The sequence below is a fragment of the Lepus europaeus genome, chromosome 2, assembly GCF_033115175.1.
Source record: "Lepus europaeus isolate LE1 chromosome 2, mLepTim1.pri, whole genome shotgun sequence".
NCBI classification, from domain to species: domain Eukaryota; kingdom Metazoa; phylum Chordata; class Mammalia; order Lagomorpha; family Leporidae; genus Lepus; species Lepus europaeus.
The window spans coordinates 172,771,574-172,783,920 of NC_084828.1; the positions used below are offsets into that span (position 1 = coordinate 172,771,574).

Consider the following 12,347-nt stretch of genomic DNA (forward strand, 5'->3'; position numbering starts at 1 on the left):
GGACTACTTGCACAAGCCGCCAGGAAGAGGGATGCCTCCTTCGCTTTGCTCACCTAACTGGCCTGCGGCAACCTCCTCTGGGGCAGATCTGGGTCTTTCCCCAGCTGGCCCGGGATTCTCTTATCTGATCCCGGAATAACGCTTCTGATGGCTCCTTCCTTCCTTGGGTCTTCTTTACTCTGACCTTCTTCAGAGTGACTTTCACTCTTTGCCTCCTTGCTTGGCATCTCCCGGAGGATTCGCTCCCGTTGCCTCACACCACACAAGCCCCTTCTGCAGAGCCGGGCTTTCTCACGCACGCCTCTTCCAGGGTCTTGGATTTTACTGTGCTATTACTTGTTGCTGTAAACTATTTCCTTTGCTCTTCCAGGCCCCTCCCTTGCTAATACAGTTTGACCCTCTCAATTTTCATGTCTTATTTTGAGGATTATTTACTGGATATGGAGTACATAAAATTTACTTTGTACTCCAACAGTTAGCCTTTCCATAGTTTCTTCCATTACTACCTGCGTGTTATCATCATTATTCATTTTAAGCTTTGGAGGTTTTTGCAGGCACCATAGTGTTGATTAGTGTTTTATGCTCATTCATTTCTAGGTGAAAATTTTTCATGATCTAGAATTTGTGTCTAATATAGCAAGAAAAATCTCCTGTGATCATTTTGGCATTTATGTAGATGCTTTTAGAACCTATGTATTATATTTTAACCAGGAGAGAGGTCACAATTCAGTGAGACAACAACCTTTGCAGAATAAGCAAACAGTAAGTGTTAAATAAATGTGGGGCATTCTCAGCATCAGCATCATCCCTGATAAATCTGACTTCACAAAGTTTTTAATTAATCCAATGAAAATACAGTCCGCAAAGCCAAAGATAAATGATAAGCCAAAAATATTTGCCATACAAATGACAGAGAATTTCTATAAATTAATAAAGCATTTACATGCCAATAAAATTTCAGTAATCTACTAGAAAAATGGCAAAGTTTTGAGTAGTTAGTTTCTGCCCTTATAAGCCAAATAAAATTACAGGCATATTAAAGGATATTTATGGTTTAAAATTTTTAAATTTTATGTATGACTTTTTTACCTATGAAATGGAAAATATTTTAAAAATTAATTATAACAAGTATTAACCAATTATAACAAGCACTGGGGACGAAAAATGTGCTCTCTTATGACAACAAAGGGAGTAAGAATTTAAAAACACATATTTGACCAAGCCAATCCACTTTAGCTCTTACATATCTTGGTGCATCTGTGCAAATATGTAGATATAAATGTCCATTCTATGACTGTTTGTAACAGGAAATACACTGGTAAGGAGGATGAGGTTCCATAGCCAAAAAACCCATTAAATAGGCAGTGACACCAAAAACATAAATGTCTATTTCTCTCATTCAGGATTCAAGGTGAAAATTGAAGCTTTGGTCAGCAGGGCAGAGCTACCTTTTGCGGTCATTTGGGTACCTATTTCCTTCCAAAATATCACTCTACCTTGCCCTGAGACATTGTCATAATCTCCAGGGTGTAGGGTCTCCACCACACCCATATCACAGCCGGCAGGAAAGTGAGAGAGGCAGTGGAGCAGGTCTGCACAAGGTCCTGAGCCCAGGTTCAGAACTGACTCACAGCATTTCATTTCAGGCCATGAGCAGGAACACAGCCCACTTCTGCAGTTACCTGCCAGAGGCTTTGGAAAATGTAATCGAATGGCGCACCCAGGCGAAAACAAAAATGGCCTTTGGAGAACAACCACAGGTCTCTGCTTCAGAAAGAATCTGAATACCCATCAAAACAGGGATAATCAACTAATCTAGGTCTTCTGTTCAGTGTAATATTAGATTTTAATAAAAGCATAAGCTAAATCTCCCATTCTGCTAGATATACATACTAGAAAGACCCCCTACATATTGTGAAGTAGAAAAGATACAAAAAAATGTACTTCATTCATATTTGTGTTTTAAAAAAGGGATTTCTACACACACGCGCACATACAGGCATACAGAGCACGTCTGTGAGAAAGAATGACTAACGGAGGTACAGCCCTGAGTTAAACTAGGAGTCTGATGCTAAAGAAAACTTAGTTTTTCATCAGCTCTCTTTCCATATTGTGTCATTTTCACTAGATCTCCATACCGTTACTAACATTGCAAATACAGAAGTATGAACAATTCTGCCCTTGTTTCCCCCTGGCAGCAGTGACCTGTGGCCACACAACTTCCCAGGCTCACCGACGCATTCTTCAAGCTCCTCTCCTGTCTTGCCTTGAACTTGAAGCTTCTTCCATGCTGTCTCTCATTTTCCTTTCTTGCTCATAACCACAGCAGTTCCCCCTTATCTGTGGTTTCAGTGTCCACAGTCAGCCATGGGCTGAAAATATGAATGGAAAATTCCAGAAATAAGCAATTCGTCTTTAATTCTCCATTCGGAGTAGGATCGTGAAATCTCCCTTCATCCCTTTGTCCGGTCCCATGGAATTTGAGAGGAAAAGAGAGAAACTACGTTCATTTATCCAGGGTATTGCTATGATTACACAGTTTACAATCAGTTGTTGTTAATCCCCTCCTGTGCCTAATTTATATAAATTTAACTTTATCATGGATAGATATGTAGAGGAAAATGTTGTATATGTATATATATAGTAAATATGCACACATACAAACACATGCATTACATATATGTGTTTCTGTAATCTCAGGTATCCACTGAGTCTTGAAAGACATCCTCAGTAGATAAGGGGGGATACTATAGTCTACCTTCTAAAATAGACCTCCAAAAACCCTACTGTATTTCAATGTATTCTGCCATTTCTCACAAGACTCGGTTTAGCTCCACTTAATAAACATAATAGATTTGTCCAGGTCTCTCCCAGAGGAGTGAAAACCTGAGAACCAGGGGCATTTTTTCCTGTTTTTCTGTGCCCCGAGCAGAGTGGGTGACTGCGAACATGTGGTCAATATTTGTGGATGTAAGAAATTCCCCCGCCCACAGGCCCTACACCGGGTTAAGTGACTATGCAGCTCTCCTCTTAAGCGGCTTCGGTGCTGTTCAAACTTTGGCCAATTTCTCTTACTCTGTGTGTTTTCCCCTAACGCATTTCTGTCCCATTTTCCTCTGGTGTAGTTTAAAAGACCCTAGCTTCAGAGTGTAGCCATACACATATTAACCAGGGAACGTAGAAATGTGTTTCAATTAATAAGAATGCATTGATGTGAACCTAGTTTTAAAGTTTATAAACATAGGTTGATGTAAAAATAAATGCATGGGGCTGGTGCTGTGGCGTAGCAGGTAAAGCTGCTGCCTGCAGTGCCAGCATCCCATATGGGCACCGGTTTGAGTCCCAGCTGCTCCTCTTCTGATCCTGCTCTTTGCTATGGCCTGGGAAACCAAGAGAAGATGGTCCAAATCCTTGGGCCCCTGCACCTATGTGGGAGACCTGGAAAAAGCTCCTGGCTCCTGGCTTTGGATTAGCATAGCTCCAGCTGTTGCAGCCAACTGGGGAATGAACTAACAGATGGAAGACCTCTGTCTCTCTCTGCCTCTCCTTCTCTCTGTGTGTAACTCTTTCAAGTAAATAAATAAACCTTTAAAAATAAATTAATTAAAATAAATAAATGCAGATAGGCATATATGGGTGAGATAGATAGATACCCATGTGTGTATCTAAATACTCATTCATATATTTCCGTCTCCGGGAAAAAAGAGCTGTGGATGCCATGGGGTTCTTGTCTTCACACAAGAAAGAATTCAGGCATGAAACAGAGAGCAAAGTAATAAGGTTTTATTAGGGATAGGGCATCCCTCAGAATGGAAGGGACAGATAGAGTGCCCAGTCACTCAGACTGGGGGAAAGCGAGGTTACAAAGTTGAATGGAGAGATTACACCTGGGCAGGCCAGGTGGGCGGCTCAGCAGAGAGCAAAGGGCTGAGCAGTCTTTGGATTCCTGGTTTTTTGTTTTTTGTGTTTTTTTTTTTTTATTTGACAAGTAGAGTTAAGGACAGTGAGAGATACAGAGGGAAAGGTTGTCCTTCCATTGGTTCACTCCCCAAATGGCCGCTACTGTCAGAGATACACCGATCCGATGGCAGGAGCCAGGTGTTTCTCCTGGTCTCCCATGGGGTGCAGGGCCCAAGCACTTGGGCCATCCTCCACTGCACTCCCAGGCCACAGCAGAGAGCTGGACTGGAAGAGGAGCAACCGGGACAGAATCCGGTGCCCCATATGGGATGCTGGTGCCACAGGCGGAGGATTAGCCAAGAGAGCCATGGTGCCGGCCCCATGGACTCCTGGTTTTTAAGGGAGTCTCTTTACCCCTCCCCCATCCTCCAGAACAAAGGATGGGGAGCCCTGGTGAAAGGGTTTGTTGGCTGTAAATCAGCAAATCCCTCCCCAGATTTGCTGGCCCCAAGCAGAGTTGGGAGGGGGGGGAGAGGACTTCCCTTAGGGTCTCTGTGGAAGTTTTATTGCCCTACGTTATCAGGTCAGGTAACCCATTTGGTCCCGAGGAGAGAGAATTCTCGTGGGGGCTTTCCCTTGGGGGAAGGACTAGGACCACCTGGGAGGTGACCAGGGTCTGGGCAGGACTTGGAAGTCCAAGATGCTGGGCTACTGTGGCTTCCAAAGCAGACGTTGGTTTCTTCATGCCCTTCTCACACACACGGGCTAATTTTTAACTTCTTACCTAATATTTCCAACTCTCCACTGAGAAAGCCTGAAATTTATGACACTCCAGTGACAATGTATACATCTAGACCCATTTCTCAACATGTAAACAGCATTTCCCAGTGAAACTAACAGGGCACCTTAGAGAAATGGCTGGCTGCAAGACTGGAACAGGGAAAATCTAAGCCTGAAACATCTCGTAGTATTAGAAAGTAAGGAAGTGTTCAAAGGAAGGAAGTGTTAGACCTGGGGCAGGTCAGAAAGGACACAGGTGGCAACTTAAAGGACTTCTGAATCAGCTAATGTCACAATTTGAGCAGCAAAACAATGAATGATAGTAGCAAACTGTAACTGGTGGAATAAAGCAAATCTCTATCAGTCTCTACTGACAGCAATGGATAATTTAATGAATAGGTAAATAAGTAGAGGATGATTCTATAACAGAAGTCTAATTAACGAATACAGAAAGACTAAGGAGACTAGAACACTGTGGAGGCAAATTCATCAATGGATGCTGAAATTAGAAGACAAATATGACAATAAACAGGCTATTATAATCTCAAAATCTCATAGTCACATGATATTCATTACAAGGAGAAAAATAGGATCCTCATAGTGGGACAGCCTGGTAAATATCACCATAACCCAGTGGCCAAAGGTGATCACCAGAAATGGGACATTAGTGACACCAGGTACTCCAGCTATGGCTGAGAAGAGCATATCACTTTTGTCCTAATTTCACCAAAAATATGTAATTTCGATCTAATCAGGAGAAATTCAAATGGAAGGACATTCTACCAAATAATAAGTAGCCAGCAGTCTTCTAGAGGCTTCAGATTAAGGTTACAAGAAACAATGAAAGACTGATGACCTGATACAGATCGGAGACAACCAAGTGTAGTATGGAGTCCTAGACTGGATCCAAGAGCCCAAAAAGGACAAGAGTGGGACAGCTAATGTTAATAAGGCAAGATTCTAGATACTAACTAGTTGCTAGATACCTACTAATGTTGTGCCAATGTTAATTTCCTGATTCAGTCAGTTTACTATGGTTAGATAAGATGTTAGCTAGAGGAAGCTGGATGGAAGCTATGGGGTCAGGGAGGTGGTGACTCTGGCATCCCATATGGGTACTGGTTCCAATCCCTGCTTGCTCCACTTCTGTTCCAGTTCTCTGCTAATGTGCCTGGGAAGGCAGCAGAAGATGGCCCAACTCTTTGGATCTCTGCACCCATATGGGAGACCTGGAAGAGGCTCTTGGCTCTTGGTTTCAGCCTGGCCCAGTCCTAGCTATTTGAAGAATGAACCAGTGGATGAAAGATCTCCTCTCCCCTCCTCTCCTCTCCCCTCCTCTCCTCTCCCCTCCTCTCCTCTCCTCTCCGCTCCTCTCCCCTCCTCTTCTCTCCCCTCCCCTCCTCCCCCTCCTCTCTCTTTCCTCTTCCCTCTTTCCTCCTCCCTCCTCCCTCCTCTCTCCTCTTTTCTCTTCTCTTCTTTCTTATTCTGCTGCTGCCTCTGTGACTCTGCCTTTCAGATAAATAAATAACCCTTAAAAAAAAAAAAAAGGAAGGTACGTGGGGACTATACTACTTTAAAAAAAAAAGATTTATTTATTTATTTATTTATTTATTTGAAAGGCAGAGTTACAGAGAGGTAGAGGCAGAGAAAGAGAGAGGTCTTCCATCCACTGGTTCACTCCTCAGATGGCCACAATGGCCAGAGCTGAGCTGATCCAAAGGAGCCAGGAGCTTCTTCCAGGTCTCCCATGTGGATGCAGAGGCCCAAGGACTTGGACCATCTTCTACTGCTTTCCCAGGCCACAGCAGAAAGCTGGATCGAAAGTGGAGCAGCCGGGCGTGAACTGGCACCCTTATGAGATGATGGCGCTGCAGGCAGTGGCTTTACCCACTAGGACACAGCCACAGCGCCATCCCCTGGGACTATACCATTTTGACACTTTTCTGTATGACTAAAATTATTTTAAAATAAAATGTTCATTAAAAAGTAATAAGTGTTACAATTTATCACTGGGTTGGTCTTCCATAGATAAGGAAATCAGAGCCCACTGAATTGAAAATTACAGAAACATTCTCCCACACCTAATAGCTAATTTTAAAATCAATAGGTTTGTTTCTCATTTGGTTTTATCTGACTCTGGAGTTTTTCTTAATTATCAGAAAGGAGGAAGTCTTTGTTGTTCATTTGGCAAAGGAAACAGCCCTTATCTTATCTCTGCCTAGACAGATCATTAAAATCAGGGAATGCACCAGATGAGGCTCTAAAGAGAGTTGGGACTCCACTGGCTGCTTTGTCTCCCAGCAACCTTAAAAGCTGCAAGCTGCTTGATAGAAAACCAGTTACTAAGTTCCTGCGGTTCTGATGTATTGCTTTAGAGGTGTCCCACAAAAGTGTAAAATTGGGAAGTGAAGACTCTCGCACATTTTTTAAGATGCATGAACTTGACTTAATCTACTAGCTACCGTCTTTAAGACACCAGTAAGTTTTGTCTGCATTAATTCAATACAGAATAACAGAATTAGGAAATGGAAAGGCTTCCAGGCGTGGACTCAGAATCTTGGGTTCAAGTTCTGACCTCAGCACTGTTTTAAGATCAAATTCTATAACATACATGAAAATAAATTCTTCATAAGGTTAAGGACACCTGTTTATTAAGTGGGCTGAACTCGATGGGGTTCTGCACAGCTCTAATTTTCTCCTGTCACACTCTTCTAATTTTATTGGTTAGAATTCTATTCAATGCATCTGCCCAACATTTTGGGCGAATCTCGTGGCTTTCATTGCTGATCATAAAAGTCTCATTTACAGGGATCTAACGCCAAACCTAAGTCTGACAGCTTTCTCAACACTCTTCCACTCATCCCCACAATCAGCCGACTCTGTGCACACCCACAGATGGCCCAGCTACAGCCGTACCCTGGGTTCAGAACCTGCTCTAAGAAGCTGTGGTCTGTTCTTTCCGTTGGCCTCCACCCTGCTCTCCCTCTCTGCCTTTAACACTGACTGCCCACTCCGGATCCATAAGGAACTTTCCAACTTAGAGTTCTAGGAGGCCTCATGTACATCCCGGCCCAGACAGATTATGAGCTTAACAGACCCCTCCCCACGATCTTAGGGCCACGTGACTGCAGGAAGAAGGCTGTGCGCCTGTGCAGCACCTTGACCTGCTCCCATGTTGCGACAAGCATCATCTGGTATGACACTCCAGTGACAATGTCCACCTCCCACCAACAATGCCCCTGGTCTGCCCAGCCCTCACTCATCTGCTGGGGGGAGCGGGAAATATTGACTGGGAGCCCTAAGCCATTTTCAGGACTCTGTCTGATGAAGGCACCTGCAGGCCACCTTGCTTTCTGTAACTGCTCAAGAGAAGTAAGATAGGGGAGCATTTCTGGAATTCTCCAGAATCCTGTAGTGAGCAGCTTTTCTGATAGTTAAGTGTACCTGGGCTTTATGGTCAGCCACACCTGGATTCGTTCTTTCAGCCAATATTTATTGAGTGTCCCCTACGTTCCAGGCTGTGGCAAAGGTTTTGTATAGTTGAGACATACAAGTAAACAGAAGAGTAAAAATTTCCTGCCCTTTGGAGGGTGCATTGGGAGGCTGATAATAAAACAAAAAAGTGGCTTTATGTACAATAAAAGTTCAGAAATCCCATGCGTCCTGATGTGGTGCACGGAGAAGGACACAGCATCACTTCTGAGGTATTTCTGCCCAATGTGCCTGAAGCAAACTCTGAAGAATATCAGATGAGCTTGCAGTGAATGCTGCTCTAGACAATGGCTCTGCACTTGTAATTTAAAATGTCACAAAAGTCAAAGACACGCTGTTAAATGAAACCTTATTCTCATTTTAGTATATATTTTAGTACATACAAATTAAGAGCAAGGTATAATTCTGAATTAGATCCTAGAGCAGAATTTTTAATTGTATGAAAGACATTAGTAATGTCTAAAATTTGAGTATGGGTTATATAGTATGAATTGATGTTAATTTATTGTATTTATCCACCTAACAAAATGTTAGTTGTTCTTGGAAAATACCCACAGGTTACACTGGGCAGGTGAGGAGGCTCATAAAATCCTGAGTTCTGTGTGAAGCGATTGGGAAAGCTTGGGACAGGGCATAGAAAGCAGAATTGGAACTGAGACTTAGATGATGAACAGCAGAGCCCAGCGACATGTGTGAGGAAAGTCATCCCAGGCAGCACAGGATGCACAAGACAAGCCACCCAGGCTTCCGTGCTTTATTTTTAAGATTTATTTATTTATTTATTGAAAGGTGGAGTTACAGAGATGGAGAGAGAGTCAGAGGCACAGAGAGAGAAGGAGAAGTCTTCCATCCACTGGTTTACTCCCCCAAATGGCCACAGTGGCCAAGACTGGGCCTGACCAAAGCCAGGAGCCAGGAGCTTCTTCCAGGTCTCCCACATGGATTCAGGTGACCAAGGACTTGGGCCATCCTCCACTGCTTTCCCAGGTGCATCAGCAGGGAGGTGGATGGGAAGTGGAGCAGCCGGGACTTGAACCGGTATCCATATGGGATACTGGTGACAGCAGCCGCTTAACCCACTGTGCCACAGCGCCAGCCCCCAGGGTTCCATTCTTAGCTCCCTGCGGGACACAGGTTCGGCACATTTCTCAGGTGCAGTCTTAGATGCCAGAGAATCCTCCTCCGTGCAATTCTTTTGAGTGTGCAATGGATGGCTCTAGGAGCAGCATGTTCTACCTCAGCAAGCTTTCGCTGAGTACTGAGTGAGTCTGCTAGCGCTGCCATGACAAACACCACAGCCTGGGTGGCATACACAACAGATGTAAATGCTAGCCCTCTGGAAGCTGCAAGTCCAAGACCACAGTCCCGGCTTCTACTCTGAAGCCTCTGTCCTTGCCCCGCACAGGGCGCCTTCTCACTGTGCGCTCACATGGGCTTCCCGCTGTCTTCGCCGGTGTTCACAGTTTCTCTTCTGTAAGGACACCAGCTGGTCTCACTTTAACTTAAACACTCCTCTGAAGACCTTCCCTCCAAATAGAGTCACGATGTGAGATGCTGGAGGTTCGGACTTCAACATAAGAATTCGGGGAGGACACACTCCAGCCTGTGTGAAGTCCCTCCCAGCTGCAAGGCACCATGGGAACTTAGTACACAAAGCCCACATAGCACATAAGCGTAAATACCTTTGTTCTACTGGCTCCCACCAAGTCAGTAGACTCCGAAGCTAGAATGGTTCGGTTGGTACTCTAAACTACTCATATGGCCTTGAAAACGTTTTGCCACCCTGTACACAGCCATCAATTTTCTATTTTCTCTCTTTTTCATAGGCCTTTCTAGGGCCCAACACTCTTCTCTGTTCTCAAGAAGACAAAACCTATGTGGTCTCTAGGGCCATATCCCACCTTCTTGTTGTTGCATAGCAACAACAGCACTGTCACAAAGCAGGGAGGGGACCTGCCAGGACGTGGGCCTTGGTGGCCACAGCATCAGCACAGCATGACTCTCACCTGAGGGCCAGAAGGCTCAGCACCTGCCCTTTTCCTACCTCTGCCCCCTGGGACTTCTTTCTGATGGGACTCCAGGGTTGAGCAGTGTGTTCTGAAACTTGCCATTTATTCTCTCTCAATCCCTGAACACATCTCTTCTTTCTCCCTGAAAAGGATTGCTCTCAACCAAAACACGGTGAGCAAGAAGGCCTTGGTGGAAGATTTTTGAGAAGAAAAAGGAGAGAGGTTTACAGGCCATCCTAGTCTAGTTCTGCTCGAAGTCACATCCTCCACACATTCCACTCCCTCTGCCCTTCTCTGCACGACTCCCTCATAGTAGCCGATGTCCCACTGCACCGACCTCCACTAAGGGTCACAAGTCTACAAACCCCACTCAGCACTCAGTAGAACAAACTGTATTTTTCCCATTGGGATGAGTCCTTGAGTAACCATTTTCCCTCACCAGGTGGCTTCTCAAAGTATTTCTTTTGAAGACAGAGAGTTCTCTTTCCCAAGAAGAACCCTTGGGCCAGCTCTGAAGGTGACGAGATTGCTTTGTGTTGTGACAGGGACATCTCATGCAGGAGAGAAGATGAAAGCGGTGGTCCATGACCTCATGCTAACCACAGAGGTGTGGCCGGGACTGCAAGAAACTGGAGTTGGAGGTGGCCCTTGAGTGCCAGGCCCTTCGCCAGGAATGTTAGATGCTTTATCATGCTCAGTGCCCACCACAGACCTGCCAGCGCAGTGCTGTCACCCACATTCGGTAGATGGGGAATCTGCAGCACAGAGAAGTTAAGAAACTTTCCCACACTCACACTGCTGGGGACCAGCAGAGTTGGAAGGGCAGCTTGGCCAGTCTGACCTCGAAGCCTTGAACTCAACCCTGGGTCTCATTCTCCAGTATGAAAGGTTCTTCTGACCTTGCACATAAAATGGTCCTTGAAACTTTCTTTACCCATTCAATGTCTCATCTGTGGGTCTTGTGGATGTCATTTAGCAGCTTTCTGTCACATGTTCTTTATCTATATAATGGGGTATATTTGCCCGGCTACACTCACAGGGTGTTTCATATAGTGTAGTATATGTATAATAAATAAATGTCTAGTAAATAAAATGTGTGTGTGTGTGTGTGTGGACTGTAACCAGAAAGAGATGTGATCATTCTCAATGTGTGCCATTGGACAAGACTTAACCACTTTGGACAGATAATATAAATGAGGACTGCTTTCAGGACAAAACAGAAAAATCCCATAACATCTAAGACTTTCTGAAGGGAAGATGATGGTGTCAGAGGAAACTGGTGGTCTCGAATTTCTCTAGTGGACAGAAAAAGGCAAGCGGCAGCCAAGACCTCTCCTACTGTATTTATCCTCGTCAAACAACCATGAACTTGGAAGGTGCAGAGATTTCTTTGGGGGAAATAGAGCAGCCAGCCTCAGGGTGCAGCGAACGGAGCTTGCCAGTGTGTCCCTCTCAGTGTCTCTGTAATGATGCTGTGTCCTGTCTACTGCACACACACACACCCTACCCCAGCATGATGCTCTCTGCACACGTCTCTCACCAAGGCTAAGTTCTCCCTTGTAGACAGTCTGCAGTGTGGCACTGCCGATGACCGCCGAGTTCACACCCTTCCTGCCGGCTGCCACCATGATCTGAAACATCCCAGCCTGTGCCCCCATGCGCACTCCCTCAGTGCTGCTAGTTCCCTCTCCAGTCAACACACGGAGTTCTAGTCCAGCCAGGATTTCTGAGATCTTACCAGACAGCTACGTTTGCGGCTCTGTTGTAAGCACTGTGGAGATTCCAGAATGCTCTCCTAGTATGCTCATTCCTGCTCCTGTATCTACAGCTCCAATTTGGCTGCATCTCTTCCTGTTCATTTAGTCACCAAGTTAATAGTTTGGAGTCTGAAGTCAAAGTGCTGCTCAGTCTCATCCCAGCTCTGCCAAACTTGCTGGGTGAATTTGTCACCATCTCCTTGTACATGAAACAGAGATAGTAACAGTTCCTACCTCTTGTGGTTGGTGTGCAGGCCAAAAGACAACCCATCAAAGACCGTAAGATGGGATCTGATGAACAGGAAGAGTCTAATAATGATTTGCTAGCACAATTAATATCATTACTCTGTGCCAGGCACTGGGCTACATGTTGGAAGTAGCCTCAGTCTACAGAGGAGTGCAGGAGCAG

General features: G+C 44.9%; 1 protein-coding gene across 1 annotated transcript in view; it reads left to right on the forward strand.

Moving 5' to 3' along the window:
* Positions 1-12,347, forward strand: part of STAC (SH3 and cysteine rich domain) — a 138,771-nt gene that overhangs the window by 42,389 nt on the left and 84,035 nt on the right. The window lies entirely within an intron of this gene.